This window comes from Gorilla gorilla, chromosome 18 (assembly GCF_029281585.2).
Source record: "Gorilla gorilla gorilla isolate KB3781 chromosome 18, NHGRI_mGorGor1-v2.1_pri, whole genome shotgun sequence".
Lineage (NCBI taxonomy): Eukaryota > Metazoa > Chordata > Mammalia > Primates > Hominidae > Gorilla > Gorilla gorilla.
In genome coordinates, this window is record NC_073242.2 from 74,752,682 (window position 1) to 74,779,471 (window position 26,790).

Below are 26,790 nucleotides of genomic sequence, written 5' to 3' on the forward strand. Positions count from 1 at the left end.
ATGTTGTTGTGTGGAATGTCTTTTTTTTCTTTTCATTTCTATTCACTGTGAGTAGTGTATTCTTTCTGTCTTTTAGGTTTACACAGTTTGCAGTGTTATTCAAATCCTCTGTTCTCATGTTAACATTCTGTCTGGTTTTATTATTCATTACTGATAGTGGGGTAATTATGTCTCTTACTGTTTTTGCAGAGCTATTTCTTTTTTCACTTGTGTCAAAGCTAGCTTTACACGCTTGGGAGCCCTGATGTGAAGTGTGCATATATTTATTACTAATACCGCTTCCCCAGTGAATCGACACTTTTATCATTATATATTTCTTTGTCTCATTTCAGCTTTGACTTAATGTGTATTTTGCATAATTATGAACCCTCTTGCTGTCATTTGATTGCAATTTTCCTAGAAGGTATTTTTCATATTGCCACTTTTAGCCTATCTGTGTTCTTAGATCTGAAGCGAGTTTCTTATAGACAGCAGAAAATAAATCTTGTTGTCTTTTAAAATATCTTTAGCCAATTTATGTATTTTTATAGGAAATTTTACTTCATGTATATATTCATGTTAATTCTGAGAAGAATAAACTATTTCCATTTTGTTAATAGTTCTGTTTCTTATGGCTATTTTCTCTTCTTTTCTGCTCTTATTGCCTTTTTTTGTGTTTAATTGATTTTTATAGTGACATGTTTTTATTTCTTTCAATTTTAATTTGCCAAGGTCCTTTCAATTTTAATTTGCCAAGGCCAAATTGCAAGATAAAAGCTTTACCTTTTTTTTTGGACAGAGTTTCACTCTTGTTGCCCAGGCTGGAGTACAGTGGCATGATCTCAGCTCACCACAACCTCCATCTCCCAGTTTCTAGCGATTCTCCTGCCTCAGCCTCCCAAGTAGCTGAGATTACAGGCATGCACACCAAGGCCGGCTAATTTTGTATTTTTAGTAGAGACGGGGTTTCTCCATGTTGATCAGGCTGGTCTTGAACTCCAGACCTCAGGTGATCTGCCCGCCTCGACCTCCCAAAGTGGTGGGAATACAGGTGTGAGCCACTATGATGGGCCAAGCTTTGCCTGTAATCTATTCTCTTGACATCTAAACTCTGGAGTTCAAGGTTATGGACAGATCTAAAAACATGAGATTTCTCCCTTCTGGGGCCCCTTCTTTTGTGGGCTGATCTCTGGAGGGGTGACAAGTCCACACCAAGCAGCAGTGAACAGCAGTGGTTTACCTGTGAACACTTGTTTTCTTGTAGGCCCCTACTGTCTCTCAGGACACCACCTCTCTTACCCTTGAAACAAGAGAGATATTGGCAGAGAAGTGGCATTCCCTCCCATCTGGCAGAAGAGGAGGATTCAGGCCCTTTAGCTCCCTAAGCTCATAAAAGTCAGAGACAGCCTTCAGAGATGCACTTGTAATAAGGCAGCCACTGGCCGCAATGGACTACTGAGCACCTGTATTGTGCAGAGTATGAACTGAAATATGCTGGCGAAAAATACAAGAAAGTATTTTAAAGATTTATTGATTATATATATAATTTAATTCTTATTATATGTTAAAATATTTTAGATATATTGGGTTATTAAAATCAATTTCATTCATTTTTCTTTTTCTTAATGTTGCTACTAGAAATTTTTAATTGACATACATGCTCATATTTTACTTTATTGCACATTGCTAGAACAGAGGACTGCCTGTTTTCAAAGTTTAGGCTGCCTCAAAAGCCAAGAGGCCAGAAAGATTGTAAAATCTAAAATTTAAAAATAATTGTAATTGGCCGAGCCATTGGTAGCTCACGCCTGTTATTCCAGCACTTTGGGAGGCCGAGGCGGGCAGATCACTTGATCTCCAGAGTTCGAAACCAGCCTGGCCAACATGACAAAACCCCATCTCTACTAAAAATACAAAAAATAGCCGAGCAAGGTGGTGCACACCTGTAATCCCAGCTACTCGGGAGGCTGAGGCAGAAGAATCACTTGAACCTGGGAGGCAGAGGTTGCAATGAGCTGAGATCGCACCACTGTACTCCAGCCTGGGTGACAGAGTGAGACTCTCTCTCAAAAAACAAACATAAAAATAATTGTCATTATATGGTTTTCATTTTGAATAATACACACACACACACACACACACACACACGGAGATTGAGGGAAAGAGAGAGAGGATCTTGCTCTGTCACCCAGGCTGCAGTGCAGTGGCCTGATCTCAGCTCACTGCAGCCTCTATCTCCCAGGCTCAAGTGATCCTCCCACCTCAGCCTCCCAAGCAGCTGGGACCACAGACATGCGCAATCACGCCTGGCTAATTTTTTGTGTGTTTTTTTTTTTGTTTGTTTGTTTTTGTAAAAAAGATGTGTGGTGAGGCCCTCACTCTATGTTTCCCAGGCTGGTCTCAAACTCCTGGTCTCAAGAGCTCCTCTCCCCTCAGCCTACCAAAGTGCTGGAATTACAGGTGAGATCCACCATGCCCGGCCACATGTATATAATTTACAAATAAAAATAACCTTTTATACAAGGTAAAATGCAAACGTCCCACACTGAGGGCCGGGTTTCAGCATAAGGAGGAAGTCCTGCCTGAAAAGGGCTACAGCTTGGAAGGGCTACACTCTGTCCTCATTTGGCTATGAGTTGGCGCACATCTTCTGTCACTCAGGACCCAAGGCGGAGGGGCCTGAAGCCCTATTATCCAATCACTGGTGCTGGGGTGAAAACTGTTCAATCAGGCGCTGAACTGCAGAGGAGGGTGCGGTCTTCATGCACCCGGTGGGGCCTTTGTTTTCCGCATTTGCGCTGCCTGCTCCAGGTGACTTCTGGTCTCCATTGCTTTGTCTTCTTCACGCCTAGAGGCCCTAAGTGGCTGTGCAGCAGCCTCTTGTGACTCTGTGACCTGCACGTACTGAGAAATTTATGAGGAAGACACCAGGACATGGTGAGAGTGGGCAGCCGGGCTTCCTAAGAGGTTGGGTGGTTGGTTGGTCCTGGCCGGAACCGGCTGTGGCGGGACCCGGGCCTCCTCCCTGGGGTCAGCTCAGGGGTCTGGCACCTGAGTCCCCGCAGGCACTGCTCCGGCCTCAGTCCCCTCCAGCTGTGGCGTGCGGGGGGGCCGGCATCCTGACTCGTTCCTGCCCGGCCGCTTTTGCCCCACCGGGATCCCTCTCTGGGCAGCTCTGTGCCCGCAGCCCCGCGTCTCCCCAGGTAGAGTGCAGGGACCATGGGAGAGTCATCAGGGGGAATCCCTGCTCGGGGTGTGGGGTTCCTGCAAGGTGGGAGCTGTGGCCCCGAGGGTCCCCATTCTGTCCTTTCTCTTGGTAAAAATTAAACTGAGGCACCATTCAAATGTTAGTTTAATTGAGCAAACAGATAAGTGAATTGGGAGGCCTCCAGCTATGGTTTGTGGTTTGGGAGTCCCCAGGAGGGGCCTGAATTAGAGGCTTTTGTAAGGTTCATGAGAAGCAAACCACATGCAGTAATAATTCATTGGGTACAGTAATGTAGCTGCCTTATTTGGACTATCCAGGTAGAAATTTTCTCGTTCTGTAATCAGAGCTGTTTGTGGTTGATTAAGCCTGAATTTCCTTTCCCTTCTAAGTTAGTAATTTGCAATAAATGCATTTAGTTACATTTCAATTTTCCTAGATAGGAAGTCAGGGAGCTACAACCACCTCGGTCGAATTGTCTCCTATTTGATTATTTCAACACTCCATGGGGGAACTGGTTTTTCTCTGCATTTCCCAAATGTATGTCAAGCAGGGTCTCAAATCCACCAGCATTTTCCCCCAGTCTAATTCTTCTAGGGCTTACAGTAAAAGACTACATCTCCAGTTAATTCCCCAAATTCTCAAATGTCAACTTTCTTTCTCCAACTCACATTACAAACTATCTGTCCTTTTTCGTACATTTCAAACTGATATCAGTGTTTTAATTGTTGAATATTTTTTCACAGAGCTGTGGATGACTTTTTAAAATATTTCTGTTTTTGAAGACTTCACATGAGAGGAAAACAGAATAATCACCTGACACTTTGCTGTAAAAGATCTTTGTGCCTCTCCTTCTTTTATCTTCCCTAGGCATTGACACCTTCTCAGGATATCTATGGGTTGAGATTCTCCTTTGTAAATTATTTAGGGTGATGTGTCCTCAGCCACTCTCCTGTCTTTGTCTGGTTCTGGGCTTCAGAACTGCCTGTGGATGAACCCACATTCCCACAGCAGCCACTTCTTTTGGAGGGTCTAGTGAGTATCAGCCGCAGAGTCATCTCATAGTGGACAGCCTGAGGTATACGGGTGAAGCCTCTCACGAAGCAGCCGAATGCCCTGGTACCGCAAGAAACTTTTTGGTATACACTTCATATATAAAGCTAACCCCTTGGGATATAAAAATTTTCTTCCCTCAAGCCCAGTTTTCATTCCTTGGAGATAAAATTGGTGTGCGATGAGTTGGATACTGGTACTGAGGGGAAAGACAGAAATGATTACTGCCCTGTTAATTTTCTTAGACTTTGAAGAGAAAAAAAAAAACTGTAATAAAGGACAAGGAAAGCCCACCACAATGAGGTGGTGGAAAAACCTGCTAAGTCAAATACATTGTGGGCACACTGTGGGCACAGTGCAATGTCTCCTGGAAGGGTGGTTGTTGAGCACTTCAGTGAGCAGGAGGGGATAGGAGGATGTGTCACGTGATGAGATGACCTGACTTGACCCTTCAGTCAGAAGTGTCTGTATTCCAGCCAGCACCACCCTTCCTGGGTTTGTCAATTTCAAAAGATTTGTTTTATTATTTGAGCCTCTATCTTTCATTAAATATAAAATGCATTTCATGAATGGAGTTTGAGAGATAAATGCAGTATTTTCAAAGAAGCAAAAAATAAGTGAGTTTTCAAAAAATAGATTATTTTTCATTTTTTTAATTTTATTTTTTTATTATACTTTAAGTTTTAGGGTACATGTGCACATTGTGCAGGTTAGTTACATATGTATACATGTGCCATGCTGGTGCACTGCACCCACTAACTCGTCGTCTTTTTCACCTTTTTTCTTTCCTTGAGTATGTGTAATAAGTTTCTGATGTCTGTTCTTTTCCTTTGGATAATTTTAAATGGAATTCTAGGGATTTTACTCAAGAATCCTAGCAGGGGAAAAACTTGTAGCTTCCATTATGGCTGTTGAAAATGAATACATTCCTGTTTGTCAAAAAGCATGATAAATTGATAAATTAAATAGAATTGCTCAAGTATTAGAGTGGAGAATTTCCTTATCTGAACATGGCATACGAATACAAAATTCTGTGGGACAACCTTGTCAAGTACTCAAATATGATTATGAGTTTACTAAATAATTTATTATCATAGAATAATAATTAAACGGCATTTCTGTTGTCTGAAAGGGATAGATAGGTACATCTTCTTATAAGGGTACTAATTCCCTTTGTTAATCTATAACACTCCCTAAGAGTGTTTTGTATAATATATTGGCTATTCTTAGACATTTTTGTGCTCCCTGAATTTTTAGAAGTAGTTTTTCTTTAGTTCACCAACAAACAAAACAAACTTCATTGTGAATTTCATGAAACTTCATAAAACAGAAGATCTATTTGGGAGAGTTTAGACCATGGTGATATTTAATCTTTTTTCTAAATACCTATGTTGTCTTTCCATTTATTTTATTATACATTGATGTCTTTCAGTGTCTAATTTTTCTGTTATAATTTTATACAGTTTGTTATACATATTTTAAGACTTCAGGAAAATTAGTTTTAATAGGCATCTTCTATAAATTTAGTTTCAACATTTAGTTGGTGGCAACTCAAAATGTGCCAAGATTTGTGTATTGAGTTTCTATTCTGGAAACTTGCTACAAGTATTACAAATCCAGTAAATGTAGAAAACAGTTGCAGTCAGCTGAAACACTGTGAAGGGAATGCTCATGTAATGACAACCAGTCAGAGGCTTGGAAGAAGCCTTCACTGGACACACTCACTTGAAATGATTCTGAGAGGCTGAATCCATCCATTTCTCTCCAAATTAAGCCAGTATTATGAATTATATGATAATTTTCTCTTCATTGTTTTATAATCTGTGTATGTATCCCTATGTTAGTATGTTTTATGTCTTATAAAAATGTTATTATTGTGTATGTGATATTTTCTCTGCATAGTTATGACTCTTCCATGGATTTCTTTTTTTCTTTCTTTTCCCAAGACAAGAGTGTCACTCTGTCGCCCAGGCTGGACTACAGTGGCGTGTTCTCGGCTCACTGCAACCTCTGCCTCCTGGGTTCAGGCAATTCTCCTGCCTCAGCCTCCTGAGTAGCTGGGATTACAGGTGCCTACCACCATGCCCGGCTAATTTTTGTATTTTTAGTAGAGACGGGGTTTCACCATGTTGGCAAGGCTGGTCTCAAACTCCTAACCTGGTGATCCGCCCACCTCGGCCTCCCAAAGTGCTGGGATTACAGGCGTGAGCCACCATACCTGGCCTCTTCCATTGATTTCTAATTTATTTGCTTTTTAATTTGATAGATTATTTTTCAATGCAGTTTTAGACTTATAGAAAAAATTTGGTAGATGTTATAGTAAGTTGCCATGTACCCCTTCTCCCCAGCTCATAATTTCCCGTTTTAACTTTTTGCATTTGTGAAGTATATTTATTACAGTTGATTAGCCAGTGAATACACTGGCTAATACATTTGGTGGTGATGAGAATTGATAAAGAAAAACATTATTATTTACTAAAATCCATTCTTTACATTAACATTCACTCTTTATATTTTACGGTTTTATGGGTTTTGACAAATCTATGTGTCATGCATTCCCTATCACAATATCATACAGAAGCATTTCACTGTCCTGAAAATCCTGTGCTCCATCTGTGCATCAGTCTTCGCATCTCCTATTTTCTCTTTCTCTCCATTGATTCTTTTTACTTTCTTTATAGTTTTGCCCTTTGCAGGATGTTATTTACTTGGAATCGTATTCCATGTGGCTATTTCAGACTGGCTTTTTTTTTAATTTAATATGGCTTTAAGCTCTCTCCATATCTTTCTGTGGCTTGATAGCTCATTTTCTGGATAGCATTTTATTGTATGAATATCCTAGAATTTATCCAGCCATATATTGAAAAGCACACTATGGTTGCTCCTAGTTTTTGGCAATTATGAATAAGGCTGCTACAAATACTCTTGTGAGGACTTTTCTGTAGATACCAGTTTTGAACTCATTTGGGTAAATGCTCAGGAGTGTAATTGCTGAATTGTATGATAAGATCTTGTTTATATTTGTAAGAAAATACCAACTGTCTTCCAAATGGCTGTTTTTTTCACTGAATATTTCTTATTAAACAATAAAAAACAGTTCATATTGCTTCATACTTTCACCAGCATTTGGTGTTGTCAGGGTTTTATGTTTTATCTTAGTTATAGGGTGGGACTTCATTCTTGCCTTAATTTGGAGTTCCCTAAAAACACGTAATGTTGAATATTTTGTCATATGCTTATTTGCTGTGTATCTTAGGTGTGGTGTTTTTCCTTTTTTTGTTGTCCATTTTTTTATTTGGTTCTTAAAGAGTTTTAGGAGTTTTTTAAATATGTCTTGAATTCTATTTCTCTATCAAATATGTATTTTGCAAATATTCTGTTTCAGTCTGTCTTATCATTCTCTTAACCATATCTTTCATAATACAGAGTAAATTTCAATAAAATCCAATCTATCTAATACTCATTCACAGGTTATGCATTTGGTATTGCATTTGAATTCTCATTGCTAAACCCAATTATGTCTAGAATTTATCTTGTGTTATATTCCAAAGGTTCTAAATTTCACATTTTACATTTAGGGTTATGATCCATTTTAAGTGAATTTTTTGAAAGTTCCAGGACCTATGTCTTATTTATTTCTTTTCAAATAAATGTCCAAGTGTTCCAGAAACATTTATTAAGATGACTACTTTTTAAATTAAACTTTGCTCCTTTGTCGAAGATCAGTCAACTGTGTGGATTTATTTCTTGGTTTTCTTTTCCTTTTTATTTTTCACTGCTGTACCACCAATGCTATTTCTGGGTTTTCTGTTCTGTTTTTATATGGTATTTGTTCATTCTTTCCCACATGTCAAATTACCTTGATTATAGTAGATTTATGGAAAGTCTTAATATTAGGTAGTGCCAATACACGTTAATTCTTTTTTTGTGTTGACCATTCTATATCTTTTGGCTTTTCATATAACTTTTATAATCAATTTTCTGTTATTGACATGATGACTTGTTAGAATTTTAATTGGGCTTATGTAGAATCTATAATTCAAATTGGGGAGAACTTACATTTTGACAATATTGAGGCTTTATGTTCATAGACATGAAATGTCTCTCTATTTAGATCTTTTTTGGTTCTTTCATTAAAATTTTGTAGTTTTTTTGGTATAGATCTATTTGTCACAAAGGTCTATATGACAAAACTGAGACGAAGACAAACTGATAGATTTTCCTGAATGCCTGAAGTGGAAAAAGAAGAAACAACAAACAAACAAAAATCCCTCTCTTCCAGTTTTGGTGGATGGCTCTGTGCTGGGGCATTCCTTTAACACATAGACTATTGAAAACTCTGCTTCAGTGTTCACTTTCTGCTGAGATGAGCCTGAAAGTCAGCTAGTGCTGAAATTGAGGGTCTTCTCAGGTCTTTTAAGAAAATGTGTTTTTTTGTGGTTATGCACAGAGGGCCTTGTCAATTTCCCAGTATACCTGGGTGCTTTTCCAAAAAAAAAACTCTTACTCTAGCTTTTTATTCTTGGTTTTATGTGACCTATGGTATGTGTCATCTGTAATCTATTCTCCAGAAGGCTGCTGGCTTTTAGTTTCCTTAAAATACTCTCAAGTAATTCCTGTCAATATTTTACACTGATTTTCTTTTGACTTAGACGAAAAAGAGAGCCTTGTCTCAGACCTCTGGATAGCCCCAATACAGGTTGTAATGTAACAACACAATAATTTGCAAGTAAGGTCTCCTCTGTTCCTTCTGCAACCACTGAGCAGAGGCCCACACTGGGAACTCAGGATGCTGTTTTTAAGACTGGCATCAAGTAAGGGAAGGTTTTGGGCAAAGACACTTGAAAAGTCCACAAGGCTTTTCTCCTGTTCTTCATTGTTTTCCTTGATTCTGTGTTTATATGGTTGCTGTAAAACTTGATGGTTTTCAAGAGGTTTTACAACATTGTTTCTGACGGTTCTGCTTTTTTTTCACGTTTCTGTGGAGGAGCAGGTGTTTGGAGCAGTTCATTCTGCCATTTTGCTGATTTTACTCTCTCTGGGCTCTCAGTTGTATTTCATTCATCTAAATGACTTTCCTTGTGTCATTACTACACCATCTTGATTATTGTTGCTTTAAGGCAAATTTTGAAATTGTGATTTGTGAGTCCTCTTATTTGGCATATTTTTTAAAAGATTTTTGGGTATTCTTAGTCCCTTTTAATTTTATATGAATTTCAGCATCAGTGCTTCAATTTTTACATGGTAGTCACCTTGAATTCTGATTATACTGAATCTGTAGACTATTTGGGGAGTTATTTTCTTCATAATAGTATTAAACCTACTGATTCATAAATTGGAATGGTTTCTCATTTATTTAGATCTTCAACATCTTTCAATAAGTTTTGTAGTTTTCAGATTACACTTATGTTCATATTTTTTAAAATTTATTCCTATGTATTTATTCTTTAACTGCTATTGTAAATGGATTTATTTTGCCTCAACTGCATTGTTAGATATTTCATTGCAAATGTATAGAAACAGAATTGATTTTTGTATAATAATTTTGTACCTCTCACCTTGGCGAACACATCATCTTGGTTGCTTCCAAGTTGTGAAAACTACAATTAATATTGCTGTAAACTTTTTTGCTTAGGTTTTTGTGTGGACTTACATTTTCAATTCCTTTGAGTAAACTAACCTTTAGGAATTTGTTGGAGTTCAGAAGACACCACCCTGCCACATGGGATAGGGTTGAGAAAAATTCATTTTGTGCAAATCAAATGTATGTGGGCCTATGATGAGATATGTGGAAAAGCACAGTGTGTAGTTGTGTGAGTTTGGGCTCAGTAAATTATTAAGTATTAATTTCGCCCTGTGTAGCAGATGTTCTAGGAGGTGCTGCAGTTAATGAAACAAAACAAATAACTCTGCCTACTTGATGTGGATATTTTAGGAAAAAAGAAATGAATAATACAAGTAAAATACACAATGTGTAAGACAGTGGTTACTGCTACCATGGGAGGCAAGTGTGGTAAAGAGAGCAGAAGTCTAAACTGGGTGTTTCTCTCAGCATTTATTTGTGTCTTTCAGCTGCTAACTCTGACAGCTTGTGTGTCTTTGTTTGGGTGTACCCACCTTTATGTGCAGTGAAAAGTCTGCTTTTGTATTTATACCTGGGTGCTATGTGTGTATTTGCTTTAAAATCACTAATACTTTTATATTCTTGCCCTAATTTTCTAGGTAACAGCTTTTTTACTATGTTGAATAGAAGTCGTGAGAGCATATATAAATAAGACATCTTTGTCTTGTTTCTGATCTTAGGGAGAAAACATTTTGTCTTTTAACATCAAGTATGATGTTAGCTGTGGGGTTTTTATAGATGTCTTATAATATCTTTTCTATTTCTAGTTTATTGAATGTTTTTATCGTGTGTTGAAGATTTTCAAATCCTTTTTCTTTGTATTTTCCCTATATTAATACCTTGCCAGATGTATTATTTGCAAGTATGTTCTGTTATTTGGAGTTGTCCTGTTACTCCATTGATAGTGTCCTCTGAGAGACAAATTCACTATTGATGAAGTCCTGTGTCTACTTTGTTGTTGACTGGGCCTGTGTCATTAGCAAGAAATTATTCCCACATCTAATGGTATGAATATTTAGCCCTATTTTTTTTAACAGTTGTTCAGTTTTAACTTTTTCTTTTAGGTCTTTGATGCATTTTGATTTCATTTTATACACAGTGTAAGGTATAAGTCCAATTTTATACTTCATTATGTGAATATCTGGTTTTCTAAGCAAATTTTTTTTTTCTAAAGACTTTCTTTTCACATTGAATTAACCCTGGCAACTTGTTAAACTATTTTATCATATATATGAGGATATCTTTCTGGGCTCTATTTTATTTCATTTGTTTATAGTCTCTATGCCAGTACCACACTGTTTTGAGTAATGTGACTCTGAGTAACTTTTGACATTAGGAAATTTCTTTTTCTTTCTTTTCTTTTTTTTTTTTTTTTTTTTTTGCGGTAGAGTCTCGATCTGTCACCCAGGCTGGAGTGCAGTGGCACGATCTCGTCTCACTGCAAGCTCCGCCTCCGAGGTTCACGCCATTCTCCTGCCTCAGCCTCCCGAGTAGCTGGGACTACAGGCGCCCACCACCACGCCCAGCTAATTTTTTGTGTTTTTAGTAGAGTTGGGGTTTCACCATGGTCTCGATCTCCTGACCTCGTGATCCGCTCGCCTCGGCCTCCCAAAGTGCTGGGATTACAGGCGTGAGCCACCATGCGCGGCCGGAAATTTCTAATTATGATATTAGAGCTTTGAACATTTCTCTCTCTCTCTCTCTCTCTCTCTCTCTCTCACACACACACACACACAATTGTTTTGGCTATTCTTGGTTCTTTGAGATTTTACATGAATTTTAGAATGGTAGTTTCTGTTTCCATCTCCATTTTTAAAATGTTACTGGGCTTTTGATTGGAATTGCATTAAATCTGTAGATAATTTTGGGAAACTGCGACATTAATAATTTTAAGAGAGTTTCCAAGATGGCTGACTGGATGCAGCTGGGAAATGCATCTCCCAAAGAGAAACACCACAATTTTGACTACATCAACATAATTTGAACAGACATTTAGAGAGAAAATGCAGAGTGTGGATGGAGAAAAGATGCATTTTCTGAGACTGAAGAGCAAGGAAGCTGGGGTGCCCCTATGGGCTGCCTGAATGCTATGACTGGTTTTTGGCCCTGAGTGGCACCTGGGGAAGGAGCGAGTAAAGTGACTGTGAGACTGCTCACTCAACTGCAGACCACTGGGATCCTGGTTGCAAGGAACCCCACACCCCCATGGACATTTGCTTTGGCAAGGAGATCTCCCTGGTGAGTAGATAGAGATGGAGCTGTAGCAGGCACAGAGCCAGGATCTTTGAGCAAGGGTCAGGTCTGGTGGAACTCAACCGTAAGGTCCCACCTCCAGGGCTGCCTCTCTCTCTCTCAGAGGATTTGGCCCCAGCTAACCTGCAGGGAGAAAGCAGGGCCTGCTTACCTGCAGGACTGGCATGTGTCTATCCTACAGGCATGCCTGTAAGCCAGCCCCTCACATGGCCCCTGCCTGGCTGCCTGGGGGAAGCATGTGTACACTGTAGCTTCTGCTACCCAACCTGGGTGCTTTGCTCCACCTGAGTGCATTCTGGCAGCCCAGAAGTCCCTCAGATCCCTCACCACACTTGGAACCTGGCCCCAAGCATCAGGAAGAGGGAGTCATGAGCAAGTCCTGGTACTCCAGTGCTGTGGCCTGTGGTTCACGAGTGCCAAGCTGGGATCTGTGCTTGGCAGTTGAATGGGGGAGGAGCCCACCCTCTTCAAATCTGAGAGGCCTGATTCACATAGGTTCACAGGCTGGTGTGGGCCCTAGGCATAGCTCCTTCCACAGGGCTGTTATGGTAAAGGTGCAGCCTATTTTTCTACAAGACATCTCCCCAAGGAAGCCCCACAGCTTGAAAGACATAACAACAATGACAATAATAATAATGATACTAATAATAGGCATAGTGCCAGCAATTGGAGGTGAGTCTCCCAAGACTCATGAGCAGACCTGGTGAAGTGGTCATCACTCTCCCGTTTGTACCACAGAACATAGCTGCAAATATGAAGATACACAAAAGAACTGCATGGCTTGTAGATAGAATGAACCTATCTGCATCCCATTGCCCTCAAGTGCCATCTACTGGATTGCAGTGCAAACTACACCACCAAAAATCACTTTACTAATTCTTCCCCTGTGAAACCAAGAGTAATAATTCAACAACGAAGACCCTATACAGAGTCCTAGTCCTCTGAAAACTTCTAAAAAAGAAGCCAACAGACTGTACTCAGTTGGTACCACAATTAGAGGTATACCAGTTCTCCCAGATGAGAAAGAATTGGCTCAAATTCTCTGGCAGTGCAAAAAGCCAGAGTGTCCCCTTCAAGAAAGCGCACTAGCACCCCAGTGATGGTTCTTAACCAGTCTGAATTGTCTAAAATGACAGACATGGAAAAAAGAGCAAGGAAGCTTATTTAGATTGAGATGAAAGTTGAAATTTAATCCAAGGAAGCCAAGCAAACCAGTAAAATAATTCAAAACCTGAAAGATGAAATACCCATCTTAAGAAGGATCCAAACTAAAAAATTCTTAACCTGAAAAATTTACTATGAGAATTTTATAATATGATCAGAAGTATTAATAGCAGAATAGACTAAACTGAGAAAAGCATCTCAGAGCTCAAAGACTGTTTTTTTAATCAACACAGACAAAAACAAAGATAAAATTAAGAAAAATAAACATCCCCATTGAGAAATATGAGATTATGTAAAGAGACCAAATCTAAAATTTGTCAGCATTTCTGAGAGAGAAGAAAAGAGAATAGGCAAGTTGGAAAATCTATTTGAAGATATAGTTCATGAAAATATCCCTAATCTCACTATCAAGTTTGCTGTTCAAATCCAAGAGAATGCTAGCCAGTCCCTAGTCAGATACAATGATATATGACCATCTGTATTAGTCAGTTCTCACATTGCTATAAAGAAATACTTCATACTGGGAAATTTATAAGAAAAAGAAGTTTGGTTGGCTTGTGGTTCTGCAGGCTGTAGAGGAAGAATGGCAGCATCAGCTTGGCTTATGGGGAGCCCTCAGGAAACTAACAACCATGGCAGAAGGAAGAGGGGGAGCAAGGCATCTTACATGGAAGAACAGGAGCAACAGAGAGAGGGCGGAGGTGCTACACACTCTTAAACAACCAGATCTCATGAGAACTTTATCACGAGGCAGGACAAGGAGATGGTGTTAAACCATTCATAAAGGATCCATCCGCATCATCCAATCACCTTTCACCAGGCCCCACCTCCAAAATTGAAGATTACAAGTTGATAAGTGATTTGGGTGGAATCACAGATCCAAACCATATTACTGTTTCCATGGCACATAGTCATCGGATTCACCAAAGTCAGTGCAAAAAAGAAAAAAAAATATAAGTGCAGCTAGAGAGAAAGGGCAAGTCACTCAGAGGGAATTCCATCAGGCCAGCAGCAGACATCTCAGCAGACACCTTACAACCAGAAGAGATTGAGGGCCTATTTGCATAGCTTTTAAAGGAAAGAAATTTTAACTAAGAATTTTATATCCCTCTAAACTAAGCTTCATAAATGAAGGAGGAAAAAAAATTATCCTTTGACAAGCAAATGCTGATGTGATACATTTAAACTGGACCAGCCTTACAAGAGGTCTGTAAGGTAGTGCTAAACATGAATTCAAATGAATGACACCTGCTACCAAAAAGGAAACTTAAGCACATAGCCCACAGGCACTATAAATCAATAATGCAATCAACTCTATGTAACAACCAGCTAAGAACATGATGGTGGATTCAAAATCACACATATCAATGTTAACCTCACATATAAGTAAGCTAAACATCACACTTAAAAGACACAAAGTGGCATCCTGGATAAAAAGAACAGTACCCGTCCATCTGTTGCTTTTAAGACATACACATTGCCTCAAAGTAAAAGAGTGGAGTAGGGTCTACCTTGCAAACAAAACAAAAACAAGTAGCAGTCACTATTCTTACATTAGATAAAAGAAACTTTAAACCAAAAAAATTAAGAGGGACAAGAGGAGCGTTTTGATAAAAGGTACAATCTAACAAGAAGCCATTACTATCTTAAATATATATGTGCTTAACACTGGAGCATCCAGATTCATAAAATGACTCTTCTTTGCCTACCAATGAAAAGAAGAACAAGAAGAGCATCTTGATAAAGGATAAAATCCAGTGAAAAGCCTTAACTATCTTAAATATATATACAGCCAGATTGGAGCACCCAGATTCATAAAATGACTTTTTCTTTGCTCACAAAAAGACTTAGACAACAACACAATAGTAGTAAGAGACTTCAACACCCCACTGACAGCATTAGACATATCATTGAGTCAAAAAACTAACAGGAAAACTCTGGAGTTAAACTCAACACTTGACCAATTGGACTTAATAGATATCTATTGAAAACTCCACCCAACAACCACAGAATGTATATTTTTCTAATCTGCACACAAAACATATTCTAAGATCAACCACATGCTCAATGATAAATAAAGCCTCAATAAATTAAGAAATTTGAAATCTCACCAAGCACACTTTAGACCATAGTGCAATACAAATAGAATAAAAATAGAAATGAATACCAAGAGGATCTCTCAAAACTACACAAATACATGGAAATTAAACAACGTACTCTTGAATAAATACTTAGTGAACATCAAAGTAATGCAGAAATATAAAAATTATTTGAAATTGATAAAGATAGGAACACAGCTTACCAAAATTTATGAGATGCAGCCAAAGCAGTGTTTAGAGGAAACTTTATAGCGCTAAATGCCTTCATCAAGAAGTTATAACTGTCTCAAATTAGCAGTCTAACTTTTCACCTAAAGGAACTTCAAAAAAAGAACAAACCAACCCCAAAGCTAGCATGAGAGAAGATATAACAGAAATTAGAGAATAATGAAGTTGAGATGCAAAAATTTATACAAAAGACCAATAAAACAAAGAATTTGATCTTCAAAAAAATTGATAAACTCCTAGCCAGCTTAACAAATATAAAAAAGAAAGAGAAGATCCAAATAAGCACAATAAAAATGACAGAAGTTATATTAGAATGGATTTCATAGAGGTACAAAAGATCCTCAGGGAGTACTATGAATAGCTCTGCACACAAATTAGAAAATCTGGAGAAAATGAATGAATTCCAGGAAGCACACAATCTCCCAAGATTGAATCAGAAAGAGATTGAAACTCCAAGTAGACTAATATCAACTTCTGACATTCCATCAGTATAAATAACCTACCAACCAAAAAAACCCCTGGAATAGATAGATTCACAGCTGAATTTTACCAGACATACTAAGAAGAAATGATATCAATCCTACTAAAACTATTTCAAAAAACCAAGAAGGTGGGTCTCCTTCATAACTCATACTTTGAAACCAGCATTAGCATGATACAAAAATCTGGCAGAGACACAGTGAAAAAAGAATACTTCAGACCAAGATCCCTCATGTTCACAGATGTAAAAATCTACAGCAAAATACTAGCAAATCAAATTCAGCAGCACATCAGAAAGGTAATGCACCATGATCAAATAGGCTTTATTTCTGGGATGCAAGCTGGTTCAACATATGCAAACCAATAAATGTGATTCAGCACCTAAATAGAATCAAAAGCAAAAACCACGTGATTTTCTAAATAGATACACAAAAATCTTCTTAATAAAGTCCAACATTACATCATGATAAAAATTCTCAATAGACTAGGCATCCAAGGAAGATACCTCAAAATAATGAGTCATTTATGAGAAGCCCACAGCCAACATCATACTCAATAGGTAAAAACTTAAACTGTTTCTATTGAGAACTGAAACAAGACAAGGGTGCCCACTCTCAGCACTCCTACTCAGCATAGTACTGGAAGTCCTACCCAGAGCAATCAGGCAAGAAAAAGAAATAAAAAGCAACCAAATAGGAAAAGAAGTCAAACTATCTCTCTTCACTGGTCCTATGCCTAGAAAATCCTAAAGACTCTTCCAGAAGGCTCCTAAAATTGTTAACTTTAGTATAGTCTCAGGATACAAAATCAGTGCAAACAGCACTGATTACTGTGTAATCAGTAGCATTTCTATACACCAACAGTGTCCAGGCCAAGAGTGAAATCAAGAACACGATTCCATGTAAAATAGCCACAAGAAAAGGAAATACCTAGGAACACAGCTAACCAAGGAAATGAAAGATCTCTTCAAGGAGAACTACAAAACACTTCTGAATGTCACACACCTACAACCGTGTGATATTTGACAAGGCTGGCAATAACAAGCAATGGGGAAAGGGCTCCCTCTTCAATAAATACTGGGATAACTGGCTTGCCATATGCAGAAGATTGAAACTGGACCACTGCCTTTCACCATGCACAAAAATTAACTTTAAATAGATTAAAAATTTAAATGCAAGACCTCAAACAATAAAAATTCCAGAAGATAACCTAGGAAATACTCTTTTGACATCAGCCTTGGCAAGGCATTTTTGGCTAAGTCCCCAAAAGCAATTGCAACCAAAACAAAAATAGACGAGTAGGATTTAATTTAACTAAACATCTTCTGCACAGCAAAATAAACTATCAACAGGGTAAAGAAGCATCCTCCAGAATTGGAGAAGATATTCACAAACTATGAATCTAACGAAAGCCTAATATTCAGACTGTATAGGGAACTTAAACAAATCAATAACCAAAAAAAAACACCACCATTAAAAAATGGGCAAATGACATAAACAGACATGTCTGCAAAGAAGACATACAAGTGGCCAACAAACATGAAAAATTGCTCAGCATCACTAATTATTAGATAAATGCAAATCAAAACCACAATGAGATACCATCTTACATTAGTCAGAATAACTATTACTAAAAAGTCAATAAATAACAGATGCTGGCAAGGCTGTGGAGAAAAGGAAACATACGTCATTGGCAGGATTGTAAATATAGTCCAGCAATCATGGAGAGCAGTCTGGAGATTTCTCAAAGAACTTAAAACAGAGCTACCAATTTACCCAGCAATCCTACTACTGGGTATATAGCCAAAAGAAAATAAGTCATTCTACCAAAAAGACATATGAACTTGAATGCATGACTGTGCTATTCACGATAGCAAAGGTGTTGGATCAATCCAGATGCCCATCCATGGTAGACTGGATAAAGAAAACCTCATGTGTATACACCATGAAATACTACACAGCTGTGAAAAATAATGAAATCATGTCCTGGGAATCAACATAGATGGAACCAGAGGCCATAGTTCTAAGCAAATTAATGCAGAAACAGAAAGCCACGTACTGCATGTTCTCACTCATAAGAGCTATACATTGAGCATACATGGACATAAATATGGAAACACTAAACAGTGTGGACTACTAAAGTGTGCAGAGAGGGGAGGACAAGTTAATTAACTACATATTAGTTACTGTGCTCACTACCTAGGTGCTCCAAACCTGAACATCACACAATATTCCTATGTAACAAATCTGTACATATGCCCCCTATATCTAAAATAAAAGTTGAAATTTAAAAAAAAGTCTTTCCACCTATAAACACAAGATACCATTCCATTTATTTGTATCTTTAATTTCTTACAGCAACATTTTGTAAGTTTTTATTGTACAAATAGTTTGTCATCTTGGTTAGATTAATTCCAGAGTATTTTATTCTTTTTAATACTATTGTTCATGGTATTGTTTTCTTAATTTTCTTTTTAGATCAATCATTATTGGTGTGCATCAATGCAATTGAGTTTTGCAAGTTAATTTTGTATCCTGCAACTTTGCTTAATTTGTTTATTCTAAATAGTTTTGAGGTGTTGCTTTTTCTGTGTGTACAATCTTTAGATTGCATGCATATATGATTACTGTGAACAGATAAAATTCTATTTTATTCTTTTTAACATATGCATTTTTGTCTTTTTATTTTTGTAATTGCTTAAGCTAAAATTTTATATATCTGTTGAGTGGAAGTGGTAAAAAAAAAAAAGGCCTATTTTTAGTTCCTGATATTAAGGGAAAACATTTTTTTGTGTTTCTCCATTGATTACATTGTGTGTTTGTACCATGAATGGTTAATATCTTGTAGAATGCTTTTTCTGTATAAATTGAGATGTCCTGGTGCTTAACACTTTACTAATGTGGTATGTTATGTTGATTTATTATTTTATTTATTATTTAATTATTTATTTATTTTTAGAGGCAGAGTATTATGATGTTGTTTAGGCTGGTCTTGAACTCCCGGACTCAAGTGATCCTCTCACCTTAGCATTCTTGGCAACTGGGATTAGATACACAAGCCACTGTGCCTGGCTACATTTATTGACATTTATATGTTAAAACATCTTTGCATTTCAGGAATAACTCTTAATTAGTCATGGTAAATAACACTCTTATTATTCTGCCAAATATAGTTTGCTAATATTTATTTTAGAATTTTCATATTATTATTTATAAAGAACATTTTTCTTCAAATTTTTTTTCTTGTAGTGCCTTTGTTCATTTTTGCTGTTACTGTAATTTTGGCCTACCTCATAGAATAAGTTTGGAAGTGTTTCTGCATCTTCAGGTTTTTGCAAGGGTTTAAGCATATTTGGTTATTAATTCTTCTTAAAATCTTTGATAGATTCAGCACCCTAACAGTTTGGTACTTTTTTTTTATTTTCTGGAGGGGTGATTATTGGATCAATCTGCAACTGTAAGTCTGTTCAGATTTTCTATTTTTTCATAACTCAGTTTCAGTACATTTTGTATTTCTACATATGCATGTGTCCACCTTATCAATGTTATTCGATTTCTGGTGGTCTGTTAGAGACTTATTTAACAAGATCTGAGGTATACAGTTCTTTTAGCTGTATTCTGCTACCATGTATGCATTCTCCTGCTGTTGATGTAGTGGTAATATGAGAGCTGAGGCAAAGCACTTTATTGGCTTATTCATTAGACTCATTAAAAAAAATAGTGTTTCCCTGGGGAATGACTTTCATAAGGACTTCTCATTCTTTACCTCTCTTAACTGGATCAGGAAGGTTAGAGGATGATGTAATTGGGCATTTCTCTTACTCCAGGAAGTCTGGCTGTGGTAAAATCTCAGGTGGTTAGGCTCTTGATAGTTTATTTTGAAGATAGGAATGTTAGAAAGAAGAAAATTTTGTGGGGATAGTTGAATATGGCTACTTTTCCCTTCCTCCTACTGGAATGAAAAAGCAATTTTTCTGTGCTCTTCCCTGTAAAAGCCTGGTCATGTTTCTGAAAGTAAAACTCATAAATTTGTGCACCCTGAAAATGTTAATTCTCAAACATTTAGTATTCATCAATAATGGTTTGTATTCTTACACCTGTATTTCTTTCCACAGGGGTTTCTTGTGGTTTAGTAATCAAGCAAGTTATAATTCTCTGGATGTGTGTCTCCCTCTGTCCAATTTGGGATGGTGATTTGCCCTGTGAACTTATTTCTCTGATAGATTTAAGAAGAATTGCTGGCCTCTGTTTCCTTTTTCACTTTTGCAGATGTGAATGTCACCTTCTAGGTCCTTACTTGCCAGTCTGTAAACCAAAAAGACCTGTCTTCATTTTTTGATGGTTGACTCTGACTAGTTTTAATTCTAAACCATGTGTGCATGCGTGTATGTGTGTGTGTGTGTGTGTGTGTGTGTGTGTGTGTGAATAAAATAATACAGTAAAAGGAAACCTGGGTGGTCCCTCTTTTGGTACCAGGAACAGATTGAAACCCTTCAAACCCCTGTCCATGGGAATAAATTCTTACCCTAGCATCCCACCTACCCTCAATAAAAATCCAGGCCTGGCTCCTTTTCTTTCTCATTCAAGCCATGTCAGATCACCTTGAAAGGCCTTTCTACTTACCTCACAAATGTAAATTATGTGAGTAGTAATTTCTTACCTTCTTAAAGCCACATCTCTGCAAGTGACTAACAATTGTTGTCATGAGCAGACTGGTCAGAAATTGCTCACCAACCTGAGGATCTGTCTTCTCTTGCTATCTCGCTCTGGGGCTTAATGTCTGGCATACACTTTGACCTGCTGCTCACTGAGGAGTTAGTGCTTTGAGCTGTGCCACTCTGTTTTTTGTTTTGCCAAATCTGTGAATTAAAACTCAGACTGACACATTATAGGGGAAAATGACACAAATTGTGGGGTTTGATTCAAACATATTAAAACTTTAAATTTTTTTCATGAAATATGGTCACAAAGGAATGAATAAAACAGTTATCATAAGATTTAGTGATAATAATGAAAGCATTCTTAGAATCATCATCAGGATTTATAATGGGGCCCTTGGCACTCATTAGTTTCCTAATGGTCCCCTCCTGGAATTATCTGTTTTGCCTCTTAGAAGATCACTGTTATGCTTTGGCTTTTTAAGATGTATTTACCATCTGTTACTTTTCACTAATTAAAGTTATTTTAGTTTTGTCTTTTCTGATATTTCAATAAATTATTAGTAATGGTATTAAAATGAAAAGGTCCATCAGTGGTTTTCTTTCCCCAGCAAATTTCACACATGTAATAGTCTGAGGCTGTGGATAAGCCAATTCAGTAATCTATTCCAATGACTATGATGTTTGGGCTTTCTCAAGTCCATTTTTTGCTCTGGGGAAAAATACTCCATCTATAATTTTACATCATGTTTCAAAGTGCAAATTTCCAAATTATCTGAAAATTAAAGGAAGAATTACTGGGTTGTAGATTGTCATAAAGGCCAAATTACAGGAAACAGTAATCGAGAGTCTCAATTTACTCATTCATGCATACATTTATTTGCTTGCTATGATCATTACCATGTTGGATGCTTTAATTGACTATTATTTTTCTTCTAATCAGTGTCAAGCATCATTTACTTGGCCTTTTTTTGTTATTTCTTCATTACCAAGAAGGTGACTATTTATTTAAGTATGGTCTTTTCTTTCATCTTTTAAGTATGTTTTGCTTATTTAAAAAATTTTTAATCATGTCTTTATTTTTACTTTCTACACTAATTCTATTACATTGCATATACTGCAGATTTTTCTTTTACTGTTTTTGTCTTAGTTTTTATAATTTTGATATATTTGAATCTGTCAGTTCTTTATTGCTTAATCTTTTATATAAGAATCTGCATATTCTCCTATCCAAATTATTTTCTGTTACTTCTGAATGTGTTCTAGTTTTATCTTTCATATTTGAGTCTAAATTAAATAGATTACTGACCATGAGATAGATGGTAATGCTATGCATTTTTCGGTTGCATGTCAATTTTCTTATTCGCCTGTTTTAAGGTGCTTGTGATTTTTTCCACTATTCCACAATGCCCACTCTATTGTTAATCCACTTTCCCTATAAATATCAACTTCCTGAAGACTCTTTTTTCTTTATTTCTTTATCTTTTTGCTAGTATTATGCTGTCCTGAATATTATTGTGGAATGTACTTGATATGTGGTTAGGCATGCCATCACTATTATTCTGAAGACACAATTGTTACATAGTCACTATTTTTATTGTTCAAAAAAGTAACTTTTGTTGACTACTAAAAAGTCTGTTTGGTGGAATTATGGAATTTTATAAGGATATCATTTGGAACATACAACATCTTGGTGATACTGAGTTTTTTCTGAGAACATGTACCATCTCTTTACTCCATTTTGCTTTTAATCCTTTGTATGTTTTCATAATGGTAAATGTCATCCTTGACTTCTATATTTAGAAATCCCTTAAACATTTCTTGCAGGGCTAGTCTAGTGATGGTGAATTCCCGCAGCATTTGATCATCTGGAAAAGACTATTTCTTATTTATCAGTGAAGGATAATTTTGCTAGATATACTACCCTTGCCTAGCTTTCTTTTTCTTTTAGCAGTTTGAACATGTCATCTTATTCTCTCTGGCATGTAAGAATTTTGCTGAAAAATTGCAATGTCTGATTTTTTTTTGAAAAAAATAGTTGACTACATGCTTTTTTCTTACTCTTTTTTAGACATCACCCTTTATCTTTTTTGGGGAAAAGAAAGAGAGAACAGATTGTTACTGTGTCTGTGTAGAAAAGGAAGGCATAAGCAACTCCATTTTGATCTGTATTAAGAAAAATTGTTTTGCTTTGAGATGCTGTTAACCTGTAACTTTAGCCCCAACCCTGTGCTCGCAGAAACTTGTGCTGTATTGAATCAAAGTTTAATGGATTTAGGGCTGTGCAGGATGTGCCTTGTTAACAGTATGTCTGCAGGCAGTATGCTTGGTAAAAGTCATCACCATTCTCCATGCTCAATTAACCAGGGGCACAATGCACTGTGGAAAGCCACAGGGGCCTCTGTCCAAGAAAGCCTGGGTATTGTCCAACGTTTCCCCCAACTGAGACAGCCTGAGATATGGCCTCGTGGGAAAGGAAAGACCTTACCATCCCCCAGCCCGACACCTGTAAATGGTCTGTGCTGAGGAGGAGTAGTGAAAGAGGGAGGCCTCTTTGCAGTTAAGAGGAAGGCTTCTGTCTCCTGCTCATCCCTGGGAATGTAATGTCTCGGTGTAAAGCTGACTATTCCCATTTGTTCTATTCTGAGACAAGAGAAAACCGCCCTGTGGCTGGAGGCGAGATATGCTGGCAGCAATACTGCTCTGTTACTCTTTGCTACACTGAGATGTTTGTGTAAAGTGAAACAAATTTGGCCTACATGCACATCCAGGCACAGTACCTCTCCTTGAACTTATTCATGATACAGATTCCTTTGCTCACACGTTTCCCTGCTGACCTTCTCTCTACCTGGTATCCTGCTACACTCCCCTCACTAAGATAGTAAAAATAATGATCAATAAATACTGAGGGAACTCAGAGACCAGCGCTGGTGCAGGTCCTCGCATGCTGAGTGTGCCAGTCCCCTGGGCCCACTGTTCTTTCTCTGTACTTTGTCTCTGTGTCTTATTCTTTTCTAAGTCTCTCATCCCACCTGATGAGAAATACCCACAGGTGTGGAGGGGCAGGCCCCCTTCATCTCTGACTTTTTAGATAGTTTGATTATAATGTGCCATGGAAAAGACTTTTTATGTAATATGTGGGGATCTTTGAGACTCCTGTATTCGGATGTCTAAACATTTTGCTGGACTTGAGGTTTTGATTTCTTCTTTTGTTAAATAGATTTTCAAACTCTTCTGTTCTCCTTTGCCTTTTGTCTGGGACACTAATAATTTAATTATTTTGTCACTTTATTTTGTTTCATATGCCACAAAGGCTTTGCTCATTCATCTTTATTTTTTGTTTGTTTTCGTTTTTTGAGACAGAGTCTGGTTCTGTCACCCAGGCTGGAGTGCAGTGGTGTGATTTTGATTCACTGCATCCTCTACCTTCTGGATCCAAGCCATCCTTTCACCTCAGCCTCCTGAGTAGCTGGGACTACAGGTACAGGCCACCAGGTCCAGCTAGTTTTTGTACTTTTTGTAGAAATGGGGTCTTGCGATGTTGGCCAGGCTGGTCTTGAACTCCTGAGTTCAAGTGATCTGCCCACCTCAGCCTCAAAAATTGCTGGTATTGCAGGCATGAGCCACCATGTCCTGCCCCATTTTTCTTTATTCCTGCCTGACTGAGTTATTTCTAAAGATCTATCTTCTAGTCGTAAGATCCTCTGCTTTATCTAGTCTATTGTTAAAGCTTTTGAAAGCGTTTTGTATTTCTTCCAATAAACCTTTTATTTAGTTCCGGAACTTATTTGCTATTAAAATATTTATCTCTTTGTTAAATTTTTCAATTATATCCTGAATTGTTTTTCTGATTTCTTTGTATTTTTTGTCAAAATTATCTTGTATTCCACTAAGTGTTTTTAAATAAATATTTTGAATTTTATCTTAGATTTTGAAAATTTCTTATTAAAACCTTTTTTCTGGAGAATTATTATGGTTTTTTTTGAGATATCACATTTTCTTTCTTTTTCATGTTTCCTGTTTCTTGTATTGATATCTGCGCATCTGGTGTAAGAATCACTTCTTCTTATTTTTAAATTTACTTTTGTAGGGGAGCAGTTTTTCCTGAAGTTGTATCTATGTTGTTTGTTGGGTAGGAATTTGGGCTTTGATTCTGCATGTGTGCCATATTTTCTCTGGATTTTATCTTGGAGTATAAGCAGCATTAATTGTATTTTTTATTGTTTGGTAACTTAAAGTGTGTTTATTACTGGAGGCTGTGGTGAAGTGCTGAGGAGGGCCAGTGTTTAAGCCCCAGTGGTGGCAGTGGTGGACTGAGTGTGTATACCCTTATGTCCCAGGGCGGTGAATGCTGGGATTTGTATTAGTGGTTTCAGGTGGTCAATTCTTAGCCCTCCAGGTTCCTTGCTCATATTCCAGTAGTTTCAGCAATGGATCATGTATGTGGACAGGCTCTTGGGTCCCTGGGCAGCTGATATGGCATGGGTGATGGCAGTAGCAGTAATGGGGTAGTCTTCTAGGTCTCAAGAAGTATGCACTGGTGTTGGTGATGGCTGCAATGTGTTGGACATGATAGCCTCCAGACCTGCTGGTGACATGTGCCAGTAGGTGCAAGGTAAGGTAATCGCAGCAATGTGTTTTGAGCCCAACCTCAGACCCTAGGTGGAATGCTGAGGTGCCATTTGTGGTGAACTGGTTAGGAATTCTCCAGATCCCCATTCTACATGCTTTGTATTGGTGAGGTTTGTGTAGCTGGGTCAGACAGGCTTGTCCTCATGCTCCCCAGTGGTGACTGAAAGCACCAGACATCATGGGCAAAAATGGGATGATGCCAGGCCTAGGTAAAATGCTCAAGTGAGGGGCAGTAGCAGCCACACTGAGGAGGGCAGGGCCAGCTTCAGTGGCTGCAGCCTGGACCGGCAGGTGGAGAACATGTGCCCCACTCACATATCAATCCTGTCAGGGCTCATGTGTCATCTCCAGAATTTGTAGTCTGTGCCTTACTCATTCCCCTGTCCTAGCTACAAGAGCCTTAGCTTAGCTAGCAAATCAGTTTCAGCTGCAAAATGTGCACCACTCATGCCTCAGTTTCAGCAGTGCTTGCTTGCTTACTAGCTTCAGCAATGGTATTCCATCTTATACTCATGCCTCACTTTCAGTTGTTGAGTTCCTTTCTAGATAGGACCTCAGTCCCTGTGGTAACAGACCACATTCTTCTCATTCTGCAGTGTCAGCACTGCTGGGATGCAGAACACTGGACCTCCTCTGTTGAAAGCTGTACTAAAAAATGGCAACTCACTGTAGCTGCTTAGCTCTCAGAAAACCTGTGGGACCTAGCACAAGCTCGCTCTCTGGAAAATTTTTATCTGCTGGTCTCTCACTGGCTCACTAAGTTAGGTTCAGGTCCTACAAGTATGGAGCAGCGCTCTGCTGTGGCTAGAATTGCATGATATTATGGTGATTATGTGGGTCACTGGAAGTCTCTCACTCTTTTCCCACATTGCGAATTCATTCCTGGCTCCCAATTTATCCCAGCCATGTGGGCCACCTCTCTTCCATCTTATTCCTTGCTTTCAGTGATTGATGTCATTTTTTTCCTTGAATTTCACTGTTCACTTCTCTATAATCCACTTAAAGTGTTACTATATACACACTGTTTTGGTTCTGTTAAGTGGAGGAAGAGATTATAAAATTCCTCTAATAAGCCATCTTGAAGCTTCTCACTTTTCATCTTTTAATGTATCTTCATTCTGCTTTTATATTAACTGATACAAATTTAAAAATTTTTCTGTTTGGGTCATTAAATATTGATGATTAGTTTTATTTACCGCTTGCCTTAAGTTGATCTGGAGTAAGCCACTTGCAAACTTTCAAATATTATTTATTGGTATAATCACATGGGTGACCTAAATTTTCCAACTAATAAGCTGTGACAACATGTGTAAAATATTGTCTACCAAGAAAGCTCATTACAGATTCAGTGCTCAGGATGTTTTTTGGGGCCTGATTCTCTAGGCATTGCTGCAAAAATAAAAGAAAATAATAGGCT

General features: G+C 37.9%; 1 long non-coding RNA gene across 1 annotated transcript in view; it reads left to right on the forward strand.

Moving 5' to 3' along the window:
* The first annotated feature begins 2,640 nt into the window (after positions 1-2,640).
* LOC129527774 (uncharacterized) overlaps positions 2,641-26,790 on the forward strand; it is a 29,120-nt gene continuing 4,970 nt past the window's right edge. The window contains exon 1 of the long non-coding RNA XR_008672838.1: positions 2,641-2,916. This is a non-coding gene — a long non-coding RNA (uncharacterized lncRNA). The remainder of the gene's footprint in view (positions 2,917-26,790) is intronic.